The following is a 9,071-nucleotide window of genomic DNA, read 5'->3' on the forward strand; positions in this document are numbered from 1 at the left end:
ACCACAAAGTTGGTTGTGGGCTGACCTTTTGTACCTCCATATTAATTAGTCATTGGTCATTCTCTCAGGCATTTCCACAAGAGCAGGCAAATTCTCAGGAGCAGGGGACAACCATGAGCTTCTCAGCCAACACTCGCAGTAGCTGGGAGGTGGGGGCACCTGCTGGGGAAGGTGAGCCAACAGCAGCTCCTATACCTGGATAAATATTGTTGGTTGCACTGTGCCTCAGTATTTACATTTGCGAAATGCAATAAAAGTCCCATAGCGCACGTAACTTTAACACTGAACTATTTTGTAGATCAAGAAATTAAACCCTATTTCTTTCTTTGTATGTCTCAAAAAGTGCCTTCTCCATGTACTGGCTACTGCTTGAGAAATCACCTTTCTCTTTCAACTTGGGTTCTGGTGAAAATGCAAGGTCTCGCAAAGGAATCCTGCCTCGAAGCCTTCTGTCCACCCTATTTAGCAGAAGGGATATTTGTTGGAAAGCTGCGCCTGAGAGGTCTGGATTCCAGTTCTGCCTGGATGGCTCTCCAGCAATGTGACTTTGCAAAGGGGGGCTGTCCCCTCTCTGGGCCTCACCTTCTTCATTTATAAAAGTCAGCAGTCAGAGTAAGTGATTTCTGATTTACTTTTGAACTCTACAAACCATCAGCGGCTGATTTGATTTCTCATTTCCTGCGGGGAGGAGCAGAGAGAATTTTTTTGTTTACAGGGAACAAGGTTTCATCTTGCAGCCTTAATACAAAAGCAAGAGAAAGAAATGTAATAGCGCCGGGGTAACGCGGCTCTGCTTTGTTTGGATTCAGGATCTCTGATACGACATATTGGATGTGTCAATGGAATGTGATTTATTTTGCTTCATAACATTTGGGAACAGATATTTGGTATTTCATCCAAGGAAAGCAATTTGCAGAAACCTTTTAGAAGGTGGTTGGAGCATCGGTAATCGCTGCCATTTCTTTATGCCAACATTTCCTTAAAGCTGCACAATCTTTCATTTTAATCATCCCTCTCAGCAGGCTCCGTCGAGGGCTGGGGAGCAGGGCACCCACCCCTCAGAAATGAGGTTCTATTTTTAAAGTCCACCAGCCAACAAACTCCCTATTAATGGTGTGAAATCTGCTCAGATGGCTGCTCTTCTGGGTTCGATGTGCCCCCCCTGCTCTCAGCGCCCCATCTGCACAGCCCTCCCTCAGAAGATATTTTTAGCTCCTAGCAGCCTACATCCTTGAGAATTACTAGGTGGATGCAACACTTCACTCTCAAGTAAACATTTTAGAGATTTGGGTTTTCATTCCTAATATTTTCAAAGATATTAAGGATGCTGTTCCCTAACGCAGGTGCCTAGAAGAATTAGTCTTGACTTTGAAGCCTTTGTCTCCCTTCAAATCCTTCTTTCTTACAAGAGAATAAATGCCTCTGTTTAGTCAAAGGTATTTAGTCTTTTCCTCCTGTGAGTCCGTAGTGACTTTGACCCCTTGGTCCAGACAATCTCTGCAAGGCGGCCTTGGGAACCACATTGGGAGTGGGGAAGTCTGGGCTCTCCTACTGCATACATTTTCCCTAAGAGTTCAAATCTGGAATCAGTAAGTCCAGATGCTTCTTTAAGACCATGGTGTTAGGACATTGCTGTTATGGTTTAAGAGCACAACATGGTACCCCAGGAAGGTACAATCATCACAATAGTTTCGAAGCATCTATGGGAATTCCAAGGAATAAGATATATATAACAAGAATTCGACTTAGCAAATACGAATGGCAGTACTTAACTACCCACCCTCCATGACAAAAACCATGTTGTTTAGCACATTATTAGCCATTTTGGTTTGTGGGTCTTTTAAAATGTTCTTGAATAGGTTGTAGATGCACACGGAAAAAACATTCTAGGAAAAGGGTAAACAGTGAAGAGTCTCCCTCCTTCATCCCTTTCCCAATCTCCTTCCAAACAAACATTGTTTGTGTGCTTGTATATATCATACCATATCATATATATTACATTATCTTACACATGCATATACATACATGCATTTATATACATGCACATATATAAAGTGATTCTTCATTGTTCGGACAAATGTTTTGCGCCTTCCTTTATTTCATGGAACATTTTATCTTAAAGAGCAATCTATATCAAAACATATAATCTATCTTCCTCTTCATAAATGGCTGTATCATGTTCCAGTACCTGAATGAACCAGAATTTATTTAACGCATCCTGGTAACTGGTTTCTGATTAGCAAGGGATACTGAGGGAGAATGAGGCGTCCTTTTCTGTACAGAGTATCAGGCTAATTATTCTATGGCTACTTGAGAGCTATTTTTGAGTTTTTGGGAATTCTGTTTTTAGTTCTGCCACATCTTCTTCCCCTTCCTTTTCTCTTTCTTCTCCCTTTTATCTACAAAACCTTCAGCAAATCCAGGAGATTTCTGCCTGGTGATATTGTTTAAAAAAACGGCCCAGAATTCCTCCCAATGGTGAGTTCTACATAAATAAATAGATAAACGACTCTTCAGATGAAAGAGCTTAATTGTTTAGCTAAGGTGTGTTTTTTCTCTGGTTTCTGTTTCCCAGAGTCTGTATTTGACTAGTACAGAGATCTTCTCTTTGTCCTTCTTGTTTAGAACCTGTGGTATATTTTCTCTAGTCTGGACACTATTCCATGAACCACAGGGGAGATGCATCCTTGCACAAACCTTGGCATTTGTCAATGAGCAACATGAAGTGATGGAGCCGGACACCCTGCAGGAGCCCAGGAAGTGCTGACGGCAGCTCCTGAGTGGCTCTGATGATTTGGGCAGCTTGGGTATCTGTGTGGACTGCCTGCGCTGTCTCCTGTCAGGGCACAAAGTGGGAGAACTCTTCAATGAAGAAGCACAGCTGTCTCTGAAGTGACATTTTCCAAAGTGACCTTGGCATTCGATTACATTTACCTGCTGTGGTCTCCAGAGGGAGACGAGACTCCTCCTTCTGTCCCATTTCCCTCAACTCTTTGTAAGTCTCAGTCTTCTGTGAATCAATGTCTGGACGGACACATTTTTGGGAAGAGCATCCCCAACACAACAGCAGATGGCTGGCACACCTGTTTTCCTGAGTCTCGGTTCAAAACACAATTCAGTGTTTCACCTGTTCCGGATTGCTGTGTCAGATTTTTCACCTTTCCTAGAGAAGATACTGTAAACATAAATTATTGTAATATTAAAACAATATATTTATATTAGTGTTTTTCATACACTTTAAATGACAACTGTCTTAGGTTGGGTTAGAAACAGAACGTGAGCTAGGGGTTTTGGTTCAAGTGAGCTATTGACAGAGGGTTCTCAGGCGGAACTTGCATGGGAGTGAAGGAAGCAGGATGGACAGGGAAGAAGTCAGGCAAGGACAGAGGCTCAGATGGAATCTGTCTTCTGCTTGACCTCACTAGAACGTTTTGGAACTTGAAGAGTACCATAGCTGCTCCCTTTGAGGCCAAGGGCTGGTCTTCTCTACCCACATATTGGTCAGTCATCAGCTGCTCCTGAGGGCAGAGGAAAACCTCCAGGCATTTCCAGGCGGCTCTCTAGAGGGCGATTCTCCTCCAAAGGGCGTAGCTGCAAACACTCAAAGCAGCTGGGAGATGGGTGCACCAGCCTGGTTAATGGCAGGAGGGTGAGGACCCCCAGCACCACCACAACCCATAGGAGAAAGCTAAGTACCTTACATTGTGACCTACACGTATAGAGCTATACACTAATACAGAAAGTAGTCCTAAATAATGCTTATTTATTCACTTGTGGTTCAATGTGAATAATTTGACTCATTTCTATTTTATTCTAGTCTATCCTAATTCATAAAAAAGGTAGTTATGGCCCATTGTTAGGTGTTGACTTGCAATTAGAAAAACATTGATTTATACATAAACACTCTTTAAAAGCCAATCCCTTTTAAGTGATTTGGATTTTTAATCCTCATATGTTTTTAGTGACACTGCCAATGTCACCTAACTGGAGTGACCATATATTTGATCATCCAAATTGGGACCCTTTGTTTACAAATATGCCAGGACAACAGACATTCACTAAGCCTGTCCTGAAAAGAACAGCGTGCATATTCATGCTACACAAAGCCACTGGGGATATTTTTCAGTAAACGTCTATGAAGTAGTTATTGTCTACATTGAACTAGCAATAATGTGAAACAGACATGCATCAAATATAGTAATCACATAAACAAAGGAAAAATGGCAATTGTGGTAAGTGCCATGAAGGAGAAGTTGGTTTCCATGAGGGGAATTTAACAAAATCAGAGCAAACTTCCCAGAAGAGGCGATATGTGAGTCCCAATGAGATTCAAAGGACCTGTAAAGACATAACCAGGTAAAAAGGGTAGGAAGGGCCATTGCAATGTAAAACAATAGCATATGCAAAGGTCCAGTGGTGTGAAAATGTAGGAGTGGGCATGAGAGATTGGAAGGTGCTCTCTGTCATTTATTTTATCCACAGGTTTTTATTTTATTTTTTTATTCTCTAACAATGTTCTAGATACAGGGTATATCAGGAAATAAGACATATGAGTTCCCTGTTCTCATGGTGCCCATATTCTGGAGTTTATATATGGAGGTGGTCAACAAGTAATAAAATAGAAAAGAAGTAATTGATATAATTTCATATAGTGACACGTGCCAGGAAGAAAATACATGATGGAGAGTAACTGTGTGGTCAGTGAAGACTGTACCAGTGAGGGGGTATTTGAACTGGGCCAGAATGAGAAGGATGGGCCAGGAAAATCTTGATGTAGAACAATCCAGGATAGCCAGTGCAAAGATCCTGGGGTGGGAATAAACATGGTGAATTTGAGGACCTGAAAGAAGAGTCATTTAAACATTTAGAGCAAAGAGCAGAGTAGAAGAAAACGAGGTCAGAAGGAAGAGATGGGGGTCAGCCATGCAGAGTCTTAGGGCAATGTTGGGGATTTTGGAGTGTACTCCAAGTGCATTGTGAAGTCATGGAAGAGCTTCAGGAGGGAAGTGGCAGGGTGAAATTTGAGTTTTCAAAGTTGAGTGATTGCTGTGAGAGGGATGGGTGGTAGAGGCAAAAAGTAGAACCCAAGAGACTGGTGGGGAGACAAGAGACCATGGGGGCTTGGACTAGGGTGGTGGCACGGAAGACAGAGAGAACTGGAGGAATCATGATGTATTTTGAAGGTAGAACTAAGTGGACATTGCAGGAAGGAGAGAAATCAAGAGTGAAACTCATATTTTTGCTGGGTCAGATTATCTTTTGCATCTTATGGGACAAAAGAGAAAGCAGGATTATGGTGCAAATGAATCCAAAAAATGGGAGTGTTTCAAGAAGGAAGGAGACTAAACTGACTTGAGAGCTACTGAGACATCAAGTAAGATGAGGACCAAACAGTGACCATTGGAATTGGCGAAAGAAAATGATTCTCAGCATTGGAAAGATCTGTTTCAGTGGAGTGTTGTAGACAAAACGATGATTGGAGGAGTCACTCCTCCCTAAGACCGTAGACACTATTTTATTTTTTAATTTTTTATTGGTGGTAAAAAATACATAACATAAAATGTACCATCTTAAGCATTTTTGAGTGAACAGTACAGTAGTCTTAACTGTAGGCACATTGTTGTGCAACAGACCTCTAGAACTTTTTCATTTTAAAAACTGAAACTTGATAACCATTGAAAATCAACTCCCCTTTTCTTCCCTCCCCCAACCCCTGGCAGCCACCGTTCTACCTTCTGTTTCTAAGAGTTTGACGATTTTCGATAGCTCATGTAAATGGAATCATGAGGTATTTGTTCTTTGTGACTGGCTTATTTCACTTAGCATAATGTCCTCAAGCTTCATCCATGTTGTAGCACATGACAAGATTTCCTTCTTTTTAAAGGCAGAATAATATTCCACGGTGTGTATAGACCACATTCATTTTTTTTTAACCATTCATCTGCTGTTGAATATTTAGGTTGCTTCCGTCTCTTGGTTATTTTGAATCATGCTCTCGTGAACGTGGGTGTGCAAATATCTCTTCAAGATCCTGTTTTCAATTCTTTTGGATAGATCCCCAGAAGTGGGATCGCTGGATCATATGGTAATTGTATTTTAAATTTTTTGAGGAACTACCATGCTGTTTTCCATAGTGGCTGTACCATTTTACATTCCTACCAACAGTGAACAAAGGTTCTAATTTCTCCACATCCTTGCCAACACTTATTTTCTGAGTTTTTAAAAATTCTTTTTTAAATCTTATTGTGGTTTTGATTTGCATTTCGCTGATGATTAGTGATTTTGGATATCTTTTCATAGGCTTATTGGCCATTTGTATATCTTCTTTGGAAAAATATCTCTTCAAATCCTTTACCCATTTTTTAATTGGGTTTTTTCGTTATTGTTGGCATTGAGTTGTAGGAGTTCTTTATATATTCTAGATATTAACTCCTTGTGACTTACATGGTTAGCAAATATTTTCTCCCATTCTGCTGGGTGCCTTTTCACTCTGTTGATTGTTTACTGCATAGAAGTTTTTAAGCTTGATTTTGCCCCATTTATCTATTTTTGCTTTTATTCTCTGTGATTTGGTGTCATATCTATGAAATCATTGTGAAATCAAATGTCATGAAGCTTTTCCCCATCTTTCTTCTAGGAATTTTATAGTTTCAGGTCTTATGTTTAAGTCTTTAACCCATTTTGAGTTAATTTTTGTATATGGTATAAGGTAAGGGTCCAACTTCATTCTTTTGCATGTGGATATCCGGTTTTCTCCACATCATTTGTTGAAGAGAATATCCTTTCCCTACTGTATGGCCTTGGTACCCTGTCAAAGATTGTTTAACTAAGTATTTGAGTGTTTATAGTTTTTCATTCACCATTGCATTTTTCTAAGGCAACATACTCATTCCTGCCTGCTGAAAATACAAGTACAAAAGTCCTTTAGGCTTTCTTCGCTTCTCTTCATTCTTTTTTCTTTTTGTTCCTCTCTCTTGATAATTTCCAATGTCTTGTCTTGTGATTGACCAGGTCTGACGTTGAACCTCTCTAGAGAATTTTTCAGTTGAGTTACTGTATTCTCCAGATCCAGACTTTCTGTTTGGCTCTTTTTTATAGTTTCTTACTCTTTGTTGATACTCTCATCTTGTCTCTGCATTGTCTTCCTGATATCGTTTGGTTGTCTTTCTGTTTTCTCTTTTAGCACACTGAGCTTCTTAAGATGACTATTTTAAATTCTTTGTCAGGTAATTCAAATTCACTGATCTGCATTTCCTTAGGGCCAGTTTCTGGAGATTGATTGGGTCTGGTCTCCCTGTTTCTTCCTATGTTTTTTTATATTTTGCTGTGACTTGTGCATTTGAAAAAAAGCCACTTCTGCCAGTCTTCATGGACTGACTTTGTACGCAGGTCTTCACCAATCAGCCCAAAGCCTCTTCTGGGGACTCATCTTCCCTCGTCTGTGAGTGTCGTTTCCCACTTAGAGACATTTGCTGCTTCCTTTTTTTTCTTTTTTAAAAAATTCAATTTATTTAAACTAAAACAAAAAAGCACAAAAAACAACTCTCTCCTTTCTCCTACCCCTCACCCCCCACCTCTGACAAGCACCAATCAGTTCTCTGTATCTATGAGCTTATTGTTATTATTTTTTAAGATTCCACACATAAGAGAGATCATACAGTATTTGTCTTTGTTTGTCTGACTTATTTCACTTAGCATAATTCCCTCAAGGTCCATCCACATGGTTGTAAATGTCAAGATTTCATTCTTTTTTATGGCTGAGTAGTATGCTGTTATACATATACATATTGTAGTTACAGTTATTTCTGCTACTTTTGTCTTTTAACGTTCATACTAGCTTCATAAGTGATTAGTCTGCTACATTTACTATATATTTACCTTTCCAGTGAGATTTATCCTTTAAATGTGTCCTTGTTACTAATTAGTACCCTTTCTTTTCAACTTAAAGAACACCCTTTGACATTTATTGTAAGGTTGGTTTAGTGGTGATAAACTCCTTTAGCTTTTGCTTGTCTGGGAAACTCTATCTCTCCTTCAATTTGGAATGATAACCCTGCCAGGTAGAGTCTTCTTGGTAGGAAGTTTTTTCTTTCAACACTTTGGATATATGGTGTCACTCTCTTCTGGCCTGCAAAGTTTCTGCTGAAAAATCCGACGATAATCTTATAGAGGTTCCCTTATACGTAACAAGTTGTTTTTCTCTTGCTGCTTTTGAGATTTTCTTCTCGTCTTTAATTTCTGACATTTTAGTTGTAGTGTGTCTTGATGTGGGTCTCTTTGCGTTTTTCGTTTTCATTAGTTTGTAATCTCTTTCTCCCCCTGGTGTCTGTCTTTAGTACTGCAGGTTCTCTGGAGCTGCAAGAAGCCAAGGAGCTCTCTTTCTTTCTCCACTGTCCCGAGACAGCCAAAGTATGTCACGTCTCCATCAGTGCTCAGAGTCAGACGAGACGGGAACCAGACCCTCAGGCAGCCCTCTGAAAAGCTGGAATATTGGACATACATTCCACTCTTCTCTCTCTCCTTTTCTCTCTCCCCAGCAGCAAAGTCAAGAATTGGGCATTGACTTGTAATTGTGGTGGGATGTGCTGGCTTGGGGAAGGCACTATGTGGTGAGATAAAATGGCTTTTCTAACCAGTTTCAGTGTGGCTATTCTTGGCTTTGAGCATGGCTTGGGTATTGCAATATCTTAACTAACTTAACTGATTTCTGAAGTTATGTTGTTGTTAAGTCAGTGTCTCTATGGAAGAACAAGGTCTGGGGCTTTCCATTTTGTCCTCTTGCTTAATAGACAAGATTTTAGAAGAGAAAATGGTATGACAGAGGAGTGAGAGGGAAGATAGTTGGAAGTTATGAAGACAAGAGAATGTTTTTCAGTGTAGCAGGTACTAGAACATATTGCATGCTGATGAGAACAAATCAGTTGAGACTGAGAGACTAGAGATAGTGGTTTTCAAACTTTTCTGTGCATTAGGCACATATCTCATGCTTCTGAAAACACATCGGCTCCATCCCAGAGATTCAGTAGGTCTGGGACGGGGCCCTAGAATTTGCATTTCTAACAGGTTCCCAG

At 40.1% G+C, this 9,071-nt stretch overlaps 1 long non-coding RNA gene across 1 annotated transcript; it reads left to right on the top strand.

Annotated features, from left to right (window-relative positions):
* The first annotated feature begins 467 nt into the window (after positions 1–467).
* Positions 468–8,636, top strand: LOC138920260 (uncharacterized). The gene is made up of 2 exons (XR_011431129.1): positions 468–612; positions 8,337–8,636. It is a non-coding gene; the product is annotated as an uncharacterized lncRNA (long non-coding RNA).
* The last annotated feature ends 435 nt before the right edge of the window (positions 8,637–9,071 follow it).

This window comes from Equus caballus, chromosome 22, assembly GCF_041296265.1.
Source record: "Equus caballus isolate H_3958 breed thoroughbred chromosome 22, TB-T2T, whole genome shotgun sequence".
In the NCBI taxonomy this organism is placed as follows: Eukaryota; Metazoa; Chordata; class Mammalia; order Perissodactyla; family Equidae; genus Equus; species Equus caballus.